General features: G+C 45.0%; 1 protein-coding gene across 5 annotated transcripts in view; it reads right to left on the bottom strand.

Annotated features, from left to right (window-relative positions):
• TP53I11 (tumor protein p53 inducible protein 11) overlaps positions 1-17,702 on the bottom strand; it is a 66,075-nt gene extending 48,373 nt beyond the window's left edge. For 2 of the 5 annotated variants that reach the window (XM_077322268.1, XM_077322272.1), the window contains exon 1: positions 17,389-17,557. The gene's annotated coding sequence lies outside the window, so the exon portion shown is untranslated. Of the gene's footprint in view, positions 1-17,388; positions 17,559-17,586 lie in introns of those variants that run through there. The other 3 variants (XM_077322273.1, XM_077322271.1, XM_077322270.1) reach the window with 3 other exon arrangements.
• Between the last annotated feature and the right edge of the window lie 3,627 nt (positions 17,703-21,329).

The raw sequence follows: 21,329 nt of genomic DNA on the forward strand, positions 1-21,329 counted from the left end.
CATCCAGTAGGTATGCTTTTTATTTTTCTGACCCAGATGCAGAACTTTACACTTATCTTTATTAAATTGCATCGTGTTCTCATTTGCCCGTTTTTCCATTGTGTTCAGATCTCATTGAACTCTGTCTCTATCTTCTGGAGTATTTGCCAGTCCCAAATTGGTGTCATCTGCAAACTTGATGAGTAGTCCCTCCACCCCCTCATCTAGATCATTAATAACTATGTTAAAAGTACCGGACCGAGCACTGAGCCCTGAGGTACCCCACTACTCACCTCCCTGCAGTCTGATGAAACACCATTGACAACAACTCTTTGAGTGCGGTTCTCTAACCAATTCCCTATCCACCTAACTGTCTGAAAATCCAGATTGCAGTCCTTCAACTTATCCATCAGAACATCATGGGGAACCTTATCAAAAGCTTTTCTAAAATCCAAGTAAACAACATGAACCGAATTTCCATGATCCAGCAAACTTGTTACTTGGTCAAAAAAGGAAACCAGGTTGGTCTGACAGGACCTGTTGGAGACAAATCCATGCTGACTTCCTTGGATCACCAAATTGTCCTCCAGATGTTTGCAGATCGCTCCCTTTAATATCTGCTCCACTATCTTCCCCAAAACAGAGGTCAGACTCACTGGTCTGTAGTTTCCCGTGTCATCCTTCCTCCCTTTTTTGAAGATCGGAATAACGTTTGCTGTCTTCCAGTCCTCCGGGACATCTCCAATCCTTAAAGAGGTCCCGAAGATGATGGACAAGGGTTGTGCAAGTTCTCCGGAAAGTTCTTTGAGCACGCTCGGGTGCATTTCATCCGGCCCAGGGGATTTGAACTCATCCACTGCAGCTAAATGCCTCTCGACAACATGCACACTTGCGCACTAATGCCAGTAACAGGGAGATGCAGAGGCAGGCTGGAGGCGCTGTGGTCGCACTGCGTCCGTACAATGGTGACAAACTCTATATTTTGAGTGGAAATGTTGGAGGGTCGTCTTATACACCCAGTCATCTTATACGCCGGCAAATACGGTAATCTCATCTCGTCTCAGGAGGATATAATGCCCTAGAGTCCACCCTGCAAAGCAGCCCTTTTCTCCAGGGAATCTGATCTTGTTCACCTGAAAATCCATAGGTGCCAGTTGGAGGTTGGCAACCCTACCACATAATGGTCTTTGGTCCCAGTCTAAATGGGCCACTGGGAACTCCATTCCTGCCACTGCTGTGTGTTGAAGAATTGATTGTGGCTAAACCTATCATGCAGTTTGTCCCTGAGTGGAATGCATAGGCAAAGAAATAATAAACAAGATGCAATGTAAATGCCATGTGATGCACACTGTGTCAAAATATTATATGACCATGTCTGAGCTGGCAGTGAGGAAGGTTCTGGCATATCACTCACTGAAAACATTGGGGTAGTGTGCAGCAGTGATTATTATAACAATAAAAGGCAAATTCCATGCAGGGGATGGAAAATAAAATTACCAGTATAGCCACGTCCTTAGAGACATCCCTGGCACAGTCTCACTTGGGATGCTATACATCTCAAAAAGGATACTGAAGAGCTGGAGAAAAAGCAACCAAAATGATCACAGGGCTGAATGCCTCCCATATGAGGCAAGGCTGAAGCCTCAAGGGCTTTAAAAAGTCAGATGAGGTCTACACAATTATGCATGGCATAAGAGAACGAGGACAGAGAAACTGCTGCCTCTTTCCCAGAATACTAGAATTCAACATCTCACGCTGAAGGTGGTTGACTGTAGATTCAATACATATAAAAAGAAAAGCTACAGCCACAGGCCTAAATGTTTTAAAATGGGGTTGGATGCAATTATGGAGGACAGATCTATCTTTGGTTGTTAGTCCAGCTACCAGCTACCTCAATGGGTTCAGAGCTTGAATGCCTCTGTCAGAAGCCAGGGAGCAATGAGCAAGCAAGGGCTGTTGACTGTGGGCTCTGGTTTCTTTATGGCATCTGACAGGTCAGTACTAAAAGCAGGCTGAAAGCAGGCGGCTAGACCACTGGTCTTGTTCAGCATAGCCACTCTTATGTTTCCTCAGTGCTATGGCTTCTTTTATAACATTTTATGTAGAAAAGAATTATATCACATATCTGCAAATTTTCACCATAAGATCCAGTATGCTGCTAATCACTGTTGCAGGAATATCAAAGAATCAAAAAGACCAACCAGTTCAACCCCCTGCACAGAAGAGGAAGAAGAATGGGGGCTGTGCTGAAATACTACTTTATTTACTTGCAAGGAAGATGACATCTCCTATAAATGCTATATATACAAAAAGTAACTAATTTGCATGGAAATGTAAGATACCCCCTTTTCTAGAATCCCTTGGGGGGGGAAACTAGTCTTGCATACGATTAAATACATTTATTGGGGCTTCTGTGGATTCCCCTGTAAATCAATTGCTTTTACTGCTAGGAATCAATTGCTTTTGTTTATATTTTGATAATTGGGCTTGCCCATGTCATTTATAAAGTATATAACTCTGGTTGTTCATTTAGTCTGAGGAAGAGTGCATGCACTCAAAAGCTCACACCTTGAATAAATCTCTGTTGGTCTTAAAGGTGCTATTGGACTCTGTTTTTATTGTGCAACTTCAGGCCAACATGGCTACCCACTTGAATCTGGCTCAATACAGTAACATTTGTCAGATCTGGCCCTTGTAACAAATGTGTTCAATATCTCTGACCTAAAGCATCCCTGACAAATAAATATTTGACCTTTCCTTAAACACCTCCAAGGACGCACTCCACACCCCACCACAGACTCCGCCCCCTTCTCTGAAGAAACTTACTGAAAGGTATAGACTAGAGGTAAACTTCACAAGTTCAGCTAGCCTGGTTCTAGGAGTTTGGGCAGGAGCCTCAAAGATTCCAGGCATATCACCAAGGGCTCCATTAGCCGTATGGGGAACAGGAATTATACCCAATAAAAATGGTAGCTCCAACTACCTCTCTCCTTTCATTACAACATTGTATCCCTGCCACTACCAGGGACTGATTGCTGCTCCTCCTTAGTGTTCTCTCTATCCATTACTACCAGCCAACATACTAAAGAACAATAGCCATCACCTATCTATAACAATGGAGGCAGGGGGGAGCTGATGATCTAGATACCAGTTTTCTCCCCCAGAAAAAGTATGTGAGAGTTATGGAGACAGCATAGTATGGCAACAAGGAATGGGCAGACGCCAAGGTGTGTATTCCAGGAGAAATGGGGTAGGTGGTGGTTCTTTCCCAGGTCTGAGCAGCAGGGCTGCCAAATTCCAGGTGGGGCTGGGGCATTATAAAGAATCTTTAGACTACAGAAATCACCTATGAAGAAAATAGCTGCTTTGGAGAATGGACTCTTATTTAGATTTTTATTTTGCCCTTCCATACGGCTCTGGGTGGCTTACATAGAACATCACAGGGTAACTATATAGAACATTGTAACAAATATAATAACAATCATAACATATCAACCAGAACAATATTTTAATAGGAACATTGACACAGCCTTGGGTAGGTCAGATTCTTCAGTCATAGAAGGGGGGTGTTTGGGAGAGCAGCAGGTGTTTTTTTGGCTGGTCAGCCTCAAGCAAATGCCTAGTGGAGGAGCTCCCTTTTGCAGGCCCTGTGAAATTGTGAGAGTTTGGACAGGGTCTTGATCTCTTCAGGAAGCACATTCCACCAGGCGGGCACCAGGACCAAGGAGGCTCTGGTCCTTGTTGAGGTCCAATATGCTTCTCTGGGGCCAGGGATCTGCAGCCACTTGGAGGCGGCAGAGTGTAAGGTTCTTTGGGGGTATAGGCAGGGAGATGGTCTCTCAGGTACACTAGGCCCAGACCATATGGCCTTGAGGGTGACTACCAAAACCTTAAGCTTAATCCGGAATTCAACTGGGAGCCAGCTGAGTTGTTGGAGTATAGCCGGATGTGGGATCTCCATGGTGTATTAGTGAAAATCCTGGCCACGGCATTCTGCACCAGTTGCAGTTTCCGGATAAAGGTAGGCCTGCGTAGAGTGATGGCATAATACCCATCTGAGATCCCTTTACCCCCAAACATCCAGGAATCACCCAATCCAAAATTAACAATCCTGCTGGGTGGTAACAGAGTTAGTCTGTGGGGTTTAACAATAGGCCTTCCTATTGAATGGCCAACACCAGTTGGGTTGTCAGCATTTTTTTACCCCATTGAAAAATGGCTAGCTAGCATGCATTTTTAAAACAAGATCCAGTCTAGAATGCAGAAGAGTCAGTATAGCATAAAGTCATGGTTGAGTACCCAAAGGAATCTTGGAGCCTTGGGTTGCTGTCCCCCATCCATTAAGCTTACTGGGTAAATGTAGGCCAATCAGCCTCCCTCAGTGTAACCCTCCTCACCAGTTTGTTGTGAAGATAACATAAAGGGAGAACTGTGTGCATTGCTCTGATTTCCTTGGAAGAAGGATAGGACAAGTGTGTCCTAGGCAGGAAAGCAGTCAGTTCTTTTGTCCACCCATCACTTGGATAGCAAAACATTCCTTTGCCCTCCACTGTCTTTAGATCTGCCCTAGAACAGCTGTAATTTCCTAATTCCTATCTGACTGACGTGTGTGCACCAAAACCTTTCCTACTTCTACCTTCTTCTACCTAACAATCCAGAACCAGGCCAAAGGTTAATGAAACCCCAATTAGCATTGCCTTGATTAACTTTTCCCAAACCTTTCATTTTGTTTATTTGTATAATTAGTTCATGACCCCACAGCAGATCTAATTCTACTCCTATTCAAAGGGCAGGATTCTGGTGGCTGGGAGATCTGGCTTTGTGTAGGAATTGTTACAGCAAGATAAAGTCCCTTGTTCAAACTTCCTTTGCTGGCCCAAAAAACATTAGCATAAGTGTTGGTGTCGGCCGGCCTTCACTGAACATATGAGGCTATCTTTTAATTTTTAAAATGTAGTTGTATTTATAAACCTTTTTCCCATGCAGCTCAGAGCAGTTTACAGGGAACTCAGATCAAGACAGAACAATGGTCCACGTTATAGAGTTTGGGGGATGTAAGCAGCTGGATAAAGCAGTGCAAATACTTTATTTGCATGCTGAGCAGAGCATCTATAGTTACTTTATTCACTGCAACCTTGGAATATTGCGGAACATGCCACTTTGTCATTCTTGAATTGGAGAAAAAGATAGCGAGAGAGCGTTTTAGAAGTTTTTGTGCTTCCTCTGAGTGAATACCTTATTGCTCACAGCTGCTAAAGCAAAAGGATCAGGCTTGCCAACTTCCAGGTGGGACCTGGAGATCTTCTAGTATTTCAATTGCTCTTTAGGTGATCAAAATCAATAACTGGTTGACAAATCGTACCCAGAGGGTACTTGTTAATGGTTCAGCATCTTCTTGGAAATGAGTGACAAGTGGAGTACCCCAAGGATCTGTCCTGGGGCCTGTGTTGTTCAACATATTTATAAAAGATTTGGATGAGGGATTAGAGGGGATACTTATTAAATCTGCAGATGATACTAAACTGTGAAGGGTAGCAAACACAACTGAAGATAGCAACAGAATACAGGATGATCTTGATAGGCTCGAGAAGTGGGCTAAACTGAATAAAATGAAGTTCAATAGGGATAAATGTGAAGTTCTGCATTTAGGTAGGAAAAACCAAATACACCAATATAAGATGGGGGGAGACTTGTCTTGGCAGTAGTAGTAGAAAATTAATTGAAGAGGAGGTATTAAAAACTTGCCTTTTAGGAGTGGAAACTAAGTTGCTGACCTCGTTGTGTCTTCCCAGCATGGAGGAGGGTAAATGGATTTGGGACAAGAGAGCTCAGCTTCCTGACACAACTGTATGCATGCCACTGGGTCCAGATGCAGAGGGCAGGATGCAAATAACTTTCAGAAGAGGATATTTCAGCATGTCTACACAGGACAAGCCCCATCTGCTGAGATTGCCACCTTTAAGCATTACAAGTTCAGGAACCCTTTCTAGTAGGGAACAGGTGAAGGGAACCAAGAGAAGTTGGCTAAACTGAATAAAATGAAGTTCAATAGGGACAAATGCAAAGTTCTGCATTTAGGTAGGAAAAACCAAATACATCAATATAGGATGGCAGTAGCATGTGCCTTGGCAGTAGCATGTGCGAAAAGGATCTAGGAGTCTTAGTGGACCATACATTGAACATGAGTCAGCAATGTGACTCGGTGGCTAAAAAGGCAAATGGGATTTTGGGCTGTATCAAACGGAGTATCGTGTCCAGATCATGGGAGGTGATGGTACCGCTTTACTCTGCTCTGGTTTGGCCTCACTTGTATTCAGTTTTGGGCACCCCAGTTGAAGAGGGATGTTGACAAACTGAAATGTGTCCAGAGGAGGACAACAAAGATGGTGAGGGTTTGGAGACCAAGATGTATGAAGAAAGGTTGGGGGAGCTTGGTCTGTTTAGCCTGGAGTGGAGATGAATGAGAGGGGATCTGATAACCATTTTCAAATATTTAAAAGGATGCCATATGGAAGATGGAGCAGAATTGTTCTCTCTTGCCCCAGAGGGACAGAGCAGAACGAATGGGATGAAATTAATTCAAAAGAAATTCCATCTAAACATCCGGAAGAAGTTCCTGACAGTTAGAGAGGTTTCTCAGTTTCTCAGTGTAACAGGCTTCCTCGGCAGGTGGCAGGTTCTTCATCTTTGGAAATTTTTAAACAGAGGCTGGATAGCCATCTGACGGAGAGGCTGATTCTGTGAGGGCAAAGGGGTAGCAGGTTACAATAGATGAGTGATTGGGATGGGAGTGTCATGCATAGTGCAGGGGGTTGGACTAGATGACCCATGAGGTACCTTCCAACTCTATTATTCTATGATTCTAAGATAAATTTCCCTATAGCGGCCTTTCTCAACATTTTTGCCATTGAGAAACCCCTGAAACATTTCTCAGGCTTTGAGAAACCCAGGAAGTGATGTCAGCAGACCACACCTCCCTGTCATGCTCCCAGAAGTTACATCACCAGAAGTGATGAGAATTTAAACCTTATATATATAATATATAATAATAATATAATTCTGGCCACAGGTATGGGGATACCGGTCTATATTGATATGTATTGACAGGGGAACGTGTCAATACAGACCGGTATCCCCATACCTATTATTATATATAAGGTTTAAATTCTCAATACTTATAAAATTGATAAAAATACTGAAGACTCAGAGGACTTGTCACTGATGAAAGAATCTCACTGAAAACAGATATTACCTGGATTCCGTTTTGACAGAATTCCTATAGAATAAAGAGATAAGGAAAACTACAAAAAAGGACACGTTTCTTTCTTTTATGAATATATTTATTGTATTGGCATTGGATAGGTCTGTTTCTCTCTGTTTGGTTTAATTATTAGACCGTCCTCCTTATACTCTTGTACGACATCACCAGAAGTGACATACCCAGACACTCCCACCAGATGTGACATCTGTCCCGATTCTCACTTCCCTAATGCCAGAAATGGCCTAGTGACATATTCCACTGAGCTGGGAACAGAGATTGGTGAGCCATTTGCTACTCCATCACTCCCTGCTACCCCCCAACATGCTTAAGTTAAAATAAGAGTACTTGCCGATCTGGACTCCAGCCACTGTCATGTGTGATGAGTCGCAACCAGCAAGGATTTTTATGATTTCGGCCCCATTATTTCCACCTCCTACAGGCAAATCATGGGCCATTTTGGGAGGGGTGGGGCAACAGAACTATATGTGGTCACATCACTCAGCTGGATTGGGGCAACTTGGCTATTCTTGTGCTATTAGACCTGACGGCCGTGTCTGACATGTTCGACCACAAGCTGTTAGCCAACCACCTCACCAGGACAGGGATTTAGGGGACAGCCTTACAGTAGCTGATCTCCTTTCTCCAAAACCAGAAACAGAGGGTAGCTATGGGGGAACAGTTGTCTCACCCCTTCACATTCCCTTGTGGAGTGCCACAGGGGTTGATACTTTACCCCACGCTTTTAAACTTCTACATGCGCCCACTGGCACAGCTGGTTTGGAGCTTTGGGATGGCTGTCACCAATATGTAGGTGACACCCAGCTCTATCTTCTGGTATTTGGAAGCAGTGTCTGGAAGCAGTGTTTCTTGCCTGAAACTCAGACCCCCCCCCCCCCAAGACAGAGGGCCTGTGGCAGGGCAGAGGAGGACAGGAAGCACACCTCTCCTCCCTGGATGGCTATTGTACCTATCGCCAGGAACTTGGGGGTGATCTTTGATGCCACCTTATCTATGGAGGCGTAGATTTCTAGAGCAGCCCAGATCACATTTTTTTCATAATGTTATATGAGTTGTTCCACAAAAAGAATCTTTACCAACATACATGACCTTAGGAGTCTTACTTGCCACAACATGCACCAGTCCTCCACTCATAACATAAGGTAATTGGAGGGTATTGCTTTCCTGTTTTGTATGTCCCATCTTTTTGTATTTGTTTCTGTCTCTGTAATTGTTACACTGTATGTTTTAGATGTCTGAAGAAGAATCTGAAACAGAGATCCGTTCTGGAAACTCTGTCTTTCACAAAGTTTAACAGAATAAAAGAAGACATTTTACCCAGTTTTCTCTGCATGAACTTTATTTCATGTTGATGTTTAGAGCCAACACAGGTTCTTGTTTTGGTTGCTTAATGCACTATGTTCCCCAGAATCTTTTGCTTTTGTTGCTAATTATTAACAACATAACAAAATACAAGTTAAGAAGAAATGGTGACAATTGTTGACTACTGCTTTCAGCTATGTGATGGTACAAGGTGAATATTCCTGTTTCAACACTCATCCAGTATTCCTCACATCCAGGGGGAAGAGTGCCAGTGTTAAGGAAACCAAGTTTATTTAGTGCTAGCAAGAAACTATTAAGTTAAAGTAATCATAACACAAGAAGTCTTTTGAGGTAATGCAGCCCTAATTGTAACTCCAGCCACATGGTACAGAGGCCATGAAATGGTTCATTGACTTAGGTCTGGAGGCCAGGATTGTCATGTAGAAACTTCCTTTTCCTTTGAGATCTCCCATTTTTCAAGTGGCCTAGTATCATTAGGTAATGTTTGTCAGACTTTACAGCTTTTACAGTATAAAATGGTGTGACCGCAAGCTCATAAAAAGTGACAGTTCTCCTGATAGAAAGCTTTTAAAAAGTGACAGTTTTCCTGATACGAACCGGAACACACACACACAAAAAGCTGTAATCAACCACATCTGACCATACAAAATTTTAAAAATGATAATAAACCCATGTGATACTTTGTTAGGACCAACAAAATTGGCATGCCACATACTTCCATAGGAACTTCATCCTACAGCTCCAGGTCACAGTTTAAAAGATAACTTTTTCTCTTTAAGGACATTAATTTATCTGGGTTTGGGAACAAACAGTAGATGTGAAGGGCACTGCAACCTATTCTTCCCTCTTAAAGATTCTACAGCACCCTTGGTATTAACCTAGAGTCTTTGACCATATTAACCATATTATTCAACAAAGAATCTGGAACAGTGAAATCCACCTGATTGAGGCAGGGATAAACTGGATTTGTTCGCCCTGGTTTTTTGGCCTATCCTCTCATATACGTGATCAGGCCCATTCACTCAAACCTTATTAACCCATCTCACTGCCAGGCATTTATGCTCACCAGGTATTTTCCATCTGTGGTGCTATCAGGGAGATAGAAAGGTGTTCCTTTAGAGCAGTCTTCCCCAACTCACGGGACGCTGTCCGGTACCAGGCCGTGGAGCCCTCAGTACCAGGCTGTGGTAGGGGGGTGCGACTGGCCACTTCGGCAGTCAATAGCTCCCAGGCTCCAGCACAGCGAGTGCCATGCTGCAGTGGGAGTGGCGGGCGCAGGCAGGCGCAAACGCGCAGGTGCAGAGCTGCTGTGCCTGCGTGTTTGAGCTCGCCAGCGGGCCTGTGCCTCCCCCCACGGCACGGCACGGCACTCACTGCGCCAGGGCCTGGGAGCAATCGGCCACCAAAGCGGCCAATCTCTCCAGGGACTTGGCGCAGCGAGTGCCACAGGGGGAGGTGCTGGCACTGGCAGGCACAAACATGCTGGCGCGGAGCTGCTGCACCTGCGCGTTTGTGCTCACCAGCGCACCGGCACCCACGCCTCCCTCCCCCCCACAGCGTTCCCAGGCCCTGGCGCAGTGAGCACCGCACCGCGGGGGGGAGGCACGGGTTCTGGCGGGCACAAATATGCCAGCGCAGAGAAGTAGGAAATTATCTTCCTGTTAGCAATGCCAACCAGCCTGGAGAAATAGGCCCTATTCATTTCATGGAGGCTTAATGGGATGTTATTTTTAAGGTGGTGTGATTTACCTCTGTGCCATGAAAAGCTTCACCTGCCCATTTCTACACATTGAGCATTTGTTAGAGTGACAGAAGATTTTTCTCCAGGCCTGTGAGCAAACCTGCTTCTGGGCAGCAGCAGAGAGAGCCTTCAGCAACCTTAAAGTGAAAGCAATCAAGTAATGGTCCTTGAAAATTCCTCCCCTCCCAAATGAAAGAACACACTCAGGAGTCTGAGCAAGGTTCAAAGAACCACTTTTAAAGATTCTTCATATCAATTTGCAAAATAAGTAAAATTTTCTAAGAACATATGCTGTGGCTGCTTCTCTACTTCAAAGACAGATCACAGCCATCTCGCCAATTAAAAAGGGAGGGTCTCAAAATGTATGTGAAACTGTTGTGAAACTGGATACTCCAAAGTAATATATCTCTTACATGACATGGGTTCATTTATTTTCTTTAATAAATGCATGTTGAACAAATGAATTTGGCAGAAATGCAGGGCTTTTATGAGGACCTGGAAGTTGGCATGCCTATTCTCTTAAAACAGAACTCCTGTTCACAAGGTATCTGTGAACTGGGCTTAATAAGCAAGGGAGATCAAAGGAGAGCTTTAAAACCCTCCAGAAATAAGGTTTCCTTTTGCACCTCTAATAACATTTTTGCCTAGCATTTACAATGGAGGGAGATTATTTAGGAAAAAGGAGCTTTCGACTGAAACACAACAGTGACTGGGGAGGCTGATCAATAAAATCTATCAACCTAATGCTTCCCCCCCTCCCCCCATCACACTATTCCACATTAGATTCGCTTAGTAAATGAAGAAACTGGTTAATGTTGGAATAATGTCTCATTATCTTTAAGGCTGTAGGCCTATTTAAATGGATGTTTTTAAAAATGCAGTAACAGACCACATTTGCAATGCTCTACAGGATCTTTAGAGAGAAACTTCACCCAGGCCGGGGATCTGGTTATCTCAAACCATCTTCCTGTTGGCATCATAATGGTGACTACATTCTAAACATTTGAAACAATTTATTTCTTTTTAAAAGACCAGAGGACAACCAATGACAAATCACACCCTTGTTTTATTTTGGATTTGTTATAACTCAAGAAACTTCTTGTGGAGAACCGTCAGCTCAATGCCAGTGCGCATGCTTTGAATGCTGAAATTCCAGGTTCTGTTATGGGCATTTCTAGTTAAAGTCTTTCCAGTTCCAGGAGTCAGGAATGGGATACTTCTCTTTGAGACTCTAATGAAAAGCTGCTAGTTAGAGAGGACACAGGAAAAGAGTAGATGATTGGATTTAGTAGGGGGCAGCCTTTTATGTTCATAAATCTTACCTTTCCTTCATAATATTCTCTGGAGGGAGTATATGATAATTATACCCATAGAGAGAGAGAAAATGTGTGTGTGTGTGTGTGTGTGCGTGTGCGTATCTGGGTGAGAGAGAGAATGCAAGCTGTATAGCAGAGCACATGCTTTGCATTCACATGATTCTAGGTTCAATCTCTGGCACCTCCAGTGTGAAGGATCTTGATAGGAGAACTGAGAAAGCCTTTGCCCAAGATCCTCAAATGCCAGTGGATATGCCGATCGAGGCAGACAGAACTGAGTTACAGAAACCAGTGGCCTGACTTGGTACAAGGCAGGTTTATAGGCTCATAAGACTCTGATCCCGGCAATATCATCACACTGTATTTTCCAGCTGCTCTTGATGCTTCAAAATGTTATCAAACAACTGTGGATCAGTTTCAGAGAGGGAAAGTGGGAAAACTGGACAGGTTGTTCTTGAGCTGCATTCTCCTTTTATATCAGATGCATGCTGAGATAATCATATGGAGTAACACCCAAATCCAAAAAGCAGCTTTTATCCTTATGCTTGATGTTCAAGATCCAAGGTTGTCTAATTAGCAAGGATCCACATGCAAGAAGTTTTTTCTAGGAGCAAAAATTCACACATAGATTCTGGCAAGTATAAAGTTTGCTTCAGTTACTCACTAGTTTGTACAACCAGCAAACCTGAGAATAGACTAAGAAAACAGTCAATAGGAGAAACAGAGACATAAAGTGGGGTGGGAGTGGACACATCCTTCCAGATTAGATGTCCTAACTTTCAGAACTGCTCCCCACCTTTTTTTCCCAGCAAGAGATTCCAATGGAATCCAGCTTCTTTGTCTGTAACTTCATGAAAGCAATTTCATTGCTTTATGATTGTTAATTGTGTCTTAAGGTGGAAAGACAGGAGCTTTTTTAAGAAACAGAAATACAGTGGAATACTTTCTCAATAATAGACATTGTAAATGTATAGTGTTCACACTGCCAGAAAATTATGTTTAAGCAAATGGTACATACAATTCCAGACTGGAGGTAAGGAATTCCAATTCTGAATGCTCACCCATGCTAGGTGCTCATTGCATGTACAAAATAAGCATATCAGCGGAAAAGACTCTAGGCCCGCCACTGTTGAGGTACATGTTACTCACAGGATCTGGGGGAGGGAGCCACTGCACACATACACAAACACACACAAACTTGCAAACTGAAGTGGTATAGTCCTTCCTATCCCATCACTCTGCTACATATGTAGACCAAACCTTATTCCACATCTCCCTCTTTCATACCTTCTGGTCTTCAGGCTCCTGTGTGTTCTGCTTCTCTCTGTAACACAGCCTTTCTGGGGATTTTCCACTGTAGCACCTCCCATACTGGCCACTGTCCCTTATTTTCCTCCCTCCAATGTAAACATACCTATAAACTCACTTCATACTTCTTCAGCACAGCCAAGAGTGCTGTGTGGTTCTGCCTCTAATATTGCACTCCCTTTCTCTTCCCCTTAATGACTATGATCAATTAGCCCACCAACCACACAATAGGCTGCTGCTGGCAGAGGCAGAAGATGCAGTGTGTAATGATGACATCATGATTTAGGATAAATGATCATAGTCATTAGATGGGGGCCCTTGACTGTCAAGTCCCTGCAGTGATACCAATTTCCTCTCAAACTTGTTCCAAAGCTTTCATTCTTCTCCCCTTTATTTTTTCCCTTCAAACATCATCTGCTGCTGCCCTCTGCCCTCTTCAATTCCATAGCACTAGTTGAGGGCAATTCCTAAGCCAATCAAATACTAACAGGGTTTGTTATCTTCCATGCAAGCTCACACTAAATAAAATGGTTCTCCTCCTTGCTTATCTCTTAGTGGTAGTACTACTTGGCATAATCTTTCAGTGTAAGGCCCTTGAAATGGGCTCTCTTGATAGTACAAGCCACACACCCCTCCCTCAAATTAAAGCCCGGTAAAATAATAACCAAAAGTAGCACTCACAGTAATCTGTTAAACTGATCTGGCAATACTGCAAATGAAAAACAAATTTGGATTGTTCACTGGACTAACTCCAAAGCAAACAGGTGTGCTAAAACCTCGCTCCTGATCTATACTGGCAGCAGTATGGCAGAGAGTCCAGCAGCCATTAGTTATCAGACATGCTGGCCAAATTGATATGTGTGTGTGGTTGAAAACCCACTCCATATTAATCCAAGTATAGGAGATTGGTTGACCTGGTACCAAATAATCATGAACATGGGTGGTCCTCCTGGGTTCTGGCCCCAATGCTATAAGTTTTACTATCTCCAACAAACAGTTCTACACAGAGATAGTCTTATGTCCAAGGACTATGCAACATTATTTCTAAACTCATTTTATGAAAGAGTTCACCTCTACCTTTCTCACTTGTCTGCATTTGGTTCCACTGAACAGCAAGTATCAACTTTCAGGATTTCTAGTATTGCTCAGACATTTCCATTTTTTCCTGGGTTGTTCAACAAGCTTTGCACCTGCTTATTTCATTGTACAGTTGCAATGTATGGCTGCGAAAGATGGACCATAAGGAAGGCCGAGCGTCAAAGAATTGAGGCTTTTGAACTCTGGTGCTGGAGAAGACTCTTGCGAGTCCCTTGGACTGCAAGGCAAACAAACCGGTCAGTCCTAGAGGAGATCAGCCCTGCCTGCTCCTTAGAAGGCCAGATCCTGAAGATGAAACTCAAATACTTTGGCCACCTCATGAGAAGGAAGGACTCCCTGGAGAAGAGCCTAATGCTGGGAGCGATTGAGGGCAAAAGAAGAAGGGGACGACAGAGAATGAGGTGGCTGGATGGAGTCACTGAAGCAGTAGGTGCAAACTTAAATGGATTCCGGGGAATGGTAGAGGACAGGAAGGCCTGGAGGATCATTGTCCATGGGGTCGCGATGGGTCGGACATGACTTTGCACCTAACAACAACAACAAATTTCATTGTATGCTCTGTAGCGCAGTGGTCCCCAACCCCCGGTCCGGGGACCGGGACTGGTCCGTAGATCAGTCAGTACTGGTCCGCAGCTTCTCCTCATCCTCCTCCCTGGCTACTGCCTCAGGGGCTGCCCTGCCACTCTGCCGACCGCTCACCTTTGGTGTTCTCCAGCAGCTGCCATGGCTGGGGCTCCCCCTTGGCATGGCACTGCACAACTGCTGCTGTCAGCACCACCCTGCGGGCGGCGGGAAGTCAGGGTCACTGGCGGGAAAGCAAGTGGAGTAGGGGCTCAGGTAGCAGCAACATCCCTTGGCAAAAGACTACCCCCTCCCCATGGGCCTCAATAAAATGGTCAAGCGTTGACCGGTCCCCAGTGATAAAAAGGTTGGAGACCACTGCTGTAGCGTGTTCTTTCTATCACTCTCATCCAAATTGCTAAGAACACTTCTGACCTACACTAGGCTCATGAACAGAAATAGAAGAGGCAATGTTATAAGAATCCACATATTATATTCTCATTTTAATTCATTAGAATTTTTTAATCCCATTCTTGTTCCAAAGGATCTCAGGGTAGGGTACATGCTTTCCCCCCTAACTCCATGTCATTCTCACAGCAATCGTGTAACACCAACTAAACAGGAAGAGTGATGAGACAAGAGGCTCCTACTGAGCATCAAAGCAGAGCAGGCATTTGAAAGGGGCTCACCAAGATTCTCACCCAATACTCTAACTCAGGGGTAGTCAAACTGCGGCCCTCCAGATGTCCATGGACTACAATTCCCAGGAGCCCCCTGCCAGCATTCGCTGGCAGGGGGCTCCTGGGAATTGTAGTCCATGGACATCTGGAGGGCCGCAGTTTGACTACCCCTGCTCTAACTGCTGCATCACACCATCTCTCACTGCATTACTAAATTCAAGTGGATTGCCATGCTGAATCCAATTTGAATCCAAAGGCACCTTTAAGACCAACAAAGATTTATTCAAGGCATGAGCTTTCATGTGCATGCACACTTCCTCAGACAATGGAAAAGTGATCATAAGAGTACAGATATGAGAAAGCAAATTAGTAGCAAATTAGTAAACAGCATAAATCCAAATATGCAGTATGATAATTCTTTGCTGGAAAAGCAGTCCTTTGGGTTCAATTGTTCACAAAAACATTATTAGGCAATAAAAATATAAAGTTGGTGATCAATGGCAGTCACTCTCCCAGTTGTGAAAAGAACTAAACGTGGCTTCTTGTTAGTCCCAATCTCCATCTCCACTCAAGCATGAAGGAATCCCCACTAGTGACAAGCCGTGCTGAGTATGTTATCTAGAGTATGATCCCTGTTCCATTGTCTGAGGTGTGCATGCACACGAAAGCCCACACCTTGAATAAATCTTTTTTGTGTGTGTCTTAAAGGTGTCACTGGACTCAAATTTTGTTGCACTAAATGTTTTTTCTAAACTCAAGTGCTGAAAGCACTTCCTGTGTATGATGCCAACAATCCTTGCAACATCCTTGCAAGGCAGACCGGTGTAACCTCCACTATAACAACTGAGTGGGAGAGAGATTTGTCTAAGACTATCCATCCGATCCATCAGATCTCAATCCCTTCCTGGTTCATCAATCCACTACACTTGAGCCACTAAAGCTTGGAAGATGAACAGTTAAAGGGTTTCTCCACACACTAGCTGACCTTGAAAAGGGGGAAGATTCATTATCATAGAGAAAACAACCAACAAAGAATGGAGACAATGCTTAGAGGCAACAAAAGCCACGCTTGCCTCTCAGCGCATAACCCTGGACCCAACAGTGGTGGCATTATTTTTCACACCCACCTCAAAGAGGGGATGGGGGGAAATCCTTTGCATTATTAAAAGCTCCTCAGGAGAGAAAAGAAGCATCTCATGTTCTTCCCCAAGTGCAGTTGAACGAGCAACAATACTAAATTTCGGGGACTGGAGTAATTCCCCCTTCTTGTTGAGCCTCTTCCGACCTCCTGCCCGGCTGTGCGGCGTTCTGGCCTGCTCACCGTTGCGCCAATGAGAGAGGAAACAAAGGAATCCCTCTCCCCGCCCACCCCCGTACTTCAAGCGGCCGGACACCAGGGATGCCCCTGTCTGCTGGGCAGCCTTCCATTCGGCGGGGCCGTCAGTGGCCTCCTTACACACCCCCTGGCCGCAGGCGCCACCGGGACCACACCGGGGGGGGGGGGCTACTGTGAAAGCATCAGCCCGGCATTCTCGATCGTGGGGTTTCCTCCCCTCTTCCTCCTTGTGAGCAATTCATGCAGCATTTTCCAACTGAGCCCGCAAGGAATTCTTAAACAGTGACACATCGAGACATTTCCCCCAGTGCCTCCCCGCACCTACTTTCTACCTATCAACAGGAAGCGTTTTTCCGTTGCCAAATTAACCTCAAGGTGGCTCGTTTGGTTATTATTATTATTAATCTGTGGCTTACTTTTATGGCTCAGAGCCAATGTCGGGCATGGGGAGTTGGAAGAATGGAAGAGCGGTCCATTTGACAAAAGGCAATCCCAATCCTGTTGCTTATCAAAGAAGCACGCCCCAATGATTTCAAGCGGATTTACGTTCAAGCGAGCACGTTTAGGATCGAACCCCACCCCTCCTCCTCCAACCACGCGTCCTAAATCTGAGACCTACTCGATTGCAAACAGCATCGCAGCCCCTCGTGAAGCCCCTGGCGCCTCCTCAAGAGTTGCTGCCCCAGCCAGGGAGAGAAGGAGGGAAGACCTCCTCGGAGAAGGCGACAGACCCGCCAACCTGAAGAGTCGCAAGGCGGAAAACTTACAGCGTTACAGCATGTCCCGCCGGGCAAAGAGACCGCTCGGCCACGAACAAAGCGCCACACTCCGCGCCACAAGCCAGCCCCGCGCCACTTTCACATCTTGCGGGTCAGCCGGAGTCGACCCGCCGAAGCTCCGCGCTTTGTCCAACATGCCTCTCCCATAATAAAAAGAGCTCCCGCGCAGCCCCGCCCCCATATTACCATGCAAAATCAATCCCACATCGCGCGGCTAGGCAAAGAGCGCTGCTTGCCGGCTGCTGGCTCCCACGCCGGGCGGCTTAGTGCGAGAGCGACATCTGTAGGAGCCGAGGGAAGGCAGCGAGGCGGACGGGGCGCCGGTGGCTCTTTTACCGTAACTTCCAGGCCACCCAACGCGCTTCCCACCCCCGCCTGCTCTTCCCGCCCAGCTGCACGGCCAGCTGTGTTGGAGGAGCCGAAGCAGCCAGAAGAAGCTATTCTTCCGTGGTCGGAATATTTACATTTTATTCCAATACAAGAAGCCTTTTCCTAGTACTCGTATTTCTTTTATCTCATGAAAGTTTTGGGGCTATGTATGTAGGGTGGGGGGAGATTGTAGAAAGGAAACCCCCAACTGGAAAATTTGCCAGTTATATTCTCAGTAGCCAATCTCTCTGCCACGTGCAGGACTCCTTTGCAAGATAGGCAGAAATGGACACCCTGGCCTACCTGTTCATGACATCTGCATGCCTAAGAAAGCTTTGTCTGTTGAATTTCAGCCTGCTGTATATCTGCTGAAGGCACAAAACCTAAAATTGCCAACTCCAGGTGAGATCCAGGAATTTCCCAGTACGACAGTCTACAGATTACAGAGATCGGTTCTCTTGCAGAAAATGACTGCTTTGAAGGATGGCTTCTATGGCATTATATCAGTGTGGTCCATTCCCAAAACCCACCCCTCCCAGGCTCCATCTGCAAATCTCCCAACATTTCCCAGACAGAGAGAATATTAATAACACCTCTATCTGCTGGGGAGGAGACTGGTAGCAAGCATATAGGAGAAACAATCAATTTTATATACCAATAGCCCCCCTGGGTGGCCCAGGCTAGCCTGATCTCATCAGATTTTGGAAGCTAAGCAGTGTTGGCTTTGGTTAATATTTATATGGGAGGCTACCAAGGTATCCCAGGGTCACTATGCAGAGGAAGGTACTGACTAACCATCTTGCCTTGAAAACTCTGCAGCATCACCATAAGCTTGCTACAAATAGACAGCACTTTACACACACAGCCCATCCCCTGAGGTTCAGCGACACACAAACAAACTTTTGATATTTCCTTCATTCTCCCCAAAAATGGTGCTTATACCTTTAAGTGTTCCAGCATGCTGAGTTAGGATGCAGCCTGGCTTCCTGTTATCTGTAGGAGGCAATTTAAAGGTATGCACAAGATCTCAGGGTGAGGATCTGGTAATGCTATCAATCTATAGAATAGCTGGATTACGGAGAGCAGGACTACAGTGGCTATTCTCCTTTCTCTGAGGGTTGCGGTTAGGGAGGACTGATCCCATTGCTGGACACTCCAATGTGGGGCGGTTCTTTCCTCAACCCTCTTTATGTACACTCTTGTCCACCTGGTCTGAGGGTTTGGGTGTCACTAATATGCAGACAATGCCCAGCAAAACTCTGGAAGCTGTGGCTGAGTGGTTAAACCTGAGTCACCTGAAGCTACACCTTTCAAAGACAGAGATCCTGTTGCTGGGTTGGGAGAGATGGTGGAGGAAATGCGCTTGCCCAGTCTGGATGGCATGCAGCTCATAGCTGCACAGATGGACAGGAATTTTGGTGCAATATCTGATGCCTCCCTTTCCATGGAGGTTCATCACTAGAGTAGCTCAGTGGGCATTTTTCCATCTGTGACAGGCCAAACTACTACTACCTTATCTGGGCCCAGATCACTTAGCCACAGTTATCCATGCAATGGTCACCTCCAGGCTAGATTTCTATAACTTGCTTTACATGGGCCTTCCCTTATACCTACTCTGGAAGTTGCAACTGGTCCAAAATGCAGCTGTCAGAGTCCTCAACAGAACACTATGGAGGGTTCATGTATTCCCTGTGCTCAGGCAGCTGCATTGGTTTCCAGTGGAGTACCAGATTAGGTTCAAGATGCTGGTATTGACCTTTTAGAAGAAGAAGAAGAAGAGTTGGTTCTTATATGCCGCTTTTCCCTACCCGAAGGAGGCTCAAAGCAGCTTACAGTCGCCTTCCCATTCCTCTCCCCACAACAGACACCCTGTGGGGTGGGTGAGGCTGAGAGAGCCCTGATATCGCTGCTCGGTCAGAACAGTTTTATCAGTGCCGTGGCGAGCCCAAGGTCACCCAGCTGGATGCATGTGGGGGAGTGCAGAATCGAACCCGGCATGCCAGATTAGAAGTCCGCACTCCTAACCACTACACCAAACTGGCTCTCATAAGCCATTCATCATCTGGGCCCAGTATACCTGAGGGACTGCCTCTCCAAATATAGTCCCAGAAGAGCACTGCACCAGTTCCAACAGGCTAGTGGTCCTTGGCCCAAGAGAAGTCTACTTGACCTCAACCAAGGCCAGAGCCTTCGCGGCCCTGGCCTTTTTATGGTGAAACAAGCTCCCAGAAGGTATTTTTTTGAGTTCATTTTCTTCAGAGCCTGCAAGATGGAGCTCTTCCACTGGGTATTCAGTTGAGCCCAGGCTGCAAAGAACATCTAGGAGCCCCCCCCCCCAAATAACACACACACACACACACACCCATAACACCCAGAGAAACAATTGTTCTGGATTGGGCTGGGGAATCAAAAGGATGCTGACTGCTGTCCTCTGATAGTTTTAAGCAAGTTTATTTACTGTTTTATTATATCACCACTGTTCAAATTGTTGTTCACCACCCCAAAAGAGCTGTGGTGAGAGGGTTTTTAAAAAAAAATAAATCCAATCAATCAATCAGCTAGATTAAATTCCAGTAACACCTTAGAGACCAACAAGATTTGGGGGGTATTTTTAAAAATTATCTCTGAAAAAGAGAAACAAAAAAGAACAAGGGAAAGAAGATTTAAAATCCAGTCACTAAATAAGTTTTTTAAAAAACAAAATAAAGGCAAAAATAAAGGCAAAAATATTGCAACATAGTAGGCAAATCTATTCATACATTTCTATAAATGGTTTCTAAATATTTAGAAATAAGTCCATCTTTATTACCTGCCATCTGTATGCCATAACATTTTGGGAGTAAGCTGCTGAGAGAGAAAGCTCCCTTGGACAGGCTCCTGAAAGCTTATACCCCCAAAATCTTGTTGTCCTATAAAGTGCTCCTGGACCTGAATCTGGCTGCTCTGCTGTGGACCAATATGGTCCCACTACAACCGTCAGTAAAAGTGAATCCAGGGATTTAAGCCTAGCAGTTGGATGCAATGAAGCTGAGAGACATGGACTTTCCTTAAGGGTTCAACAACAAATTCGTGACTGAATACATATTCCCTGTACCTCTGCAGTTCCAGGTCCCACATTAATCACTGGAGCAAAGGTCATAATATTAATGCACAGAGGCATCTTGTTCATAATACACCCTCCCATATTTTGTCAATGCCCTCGTTTGTTTTTAAACTGAAGTCTAGCTCTTGTGAATCCAATGGGTCATAGCCAAGATCCCAGATTAAAAATGTACTATTTAGTGCCTGTAATATATACAGCTCAAGCAAATGCTTCTACTTAGTATTTCAATAGCAGTTTTTAAGAGCCCCAAGCTCTTATACATTAATTATCTCAGTAACTGTCATTGCAACACTGTACAATTGGCATTATTCTCCCCATATTGCAGTGGGCTAGATGATTATGAATTGTCTCAGAGCGCTCCCTAGGGCATTCACAGCTGGGGCCTTACAACTGACATGCTTACTAGTCACTATGCTGTGCCAGTAAATTGAGGTCACGCTATGGAAGGACAGATTTG

Source organism: Paroedura picta, chromosome 2 (assembly GCF_049243985.1).
Source record: "Paroedura picta isolate Pp20150507F chromosome 2, Ppicta_v3.0, whole genome shotgun sequence".
Taxonomy (NCBI): domain Eukaryota; kingdom Metazoa; phylum Chordata; class Lepidosauria; order Squamata; family Gekkonidae; genus Paroedura; species Paroedura picta.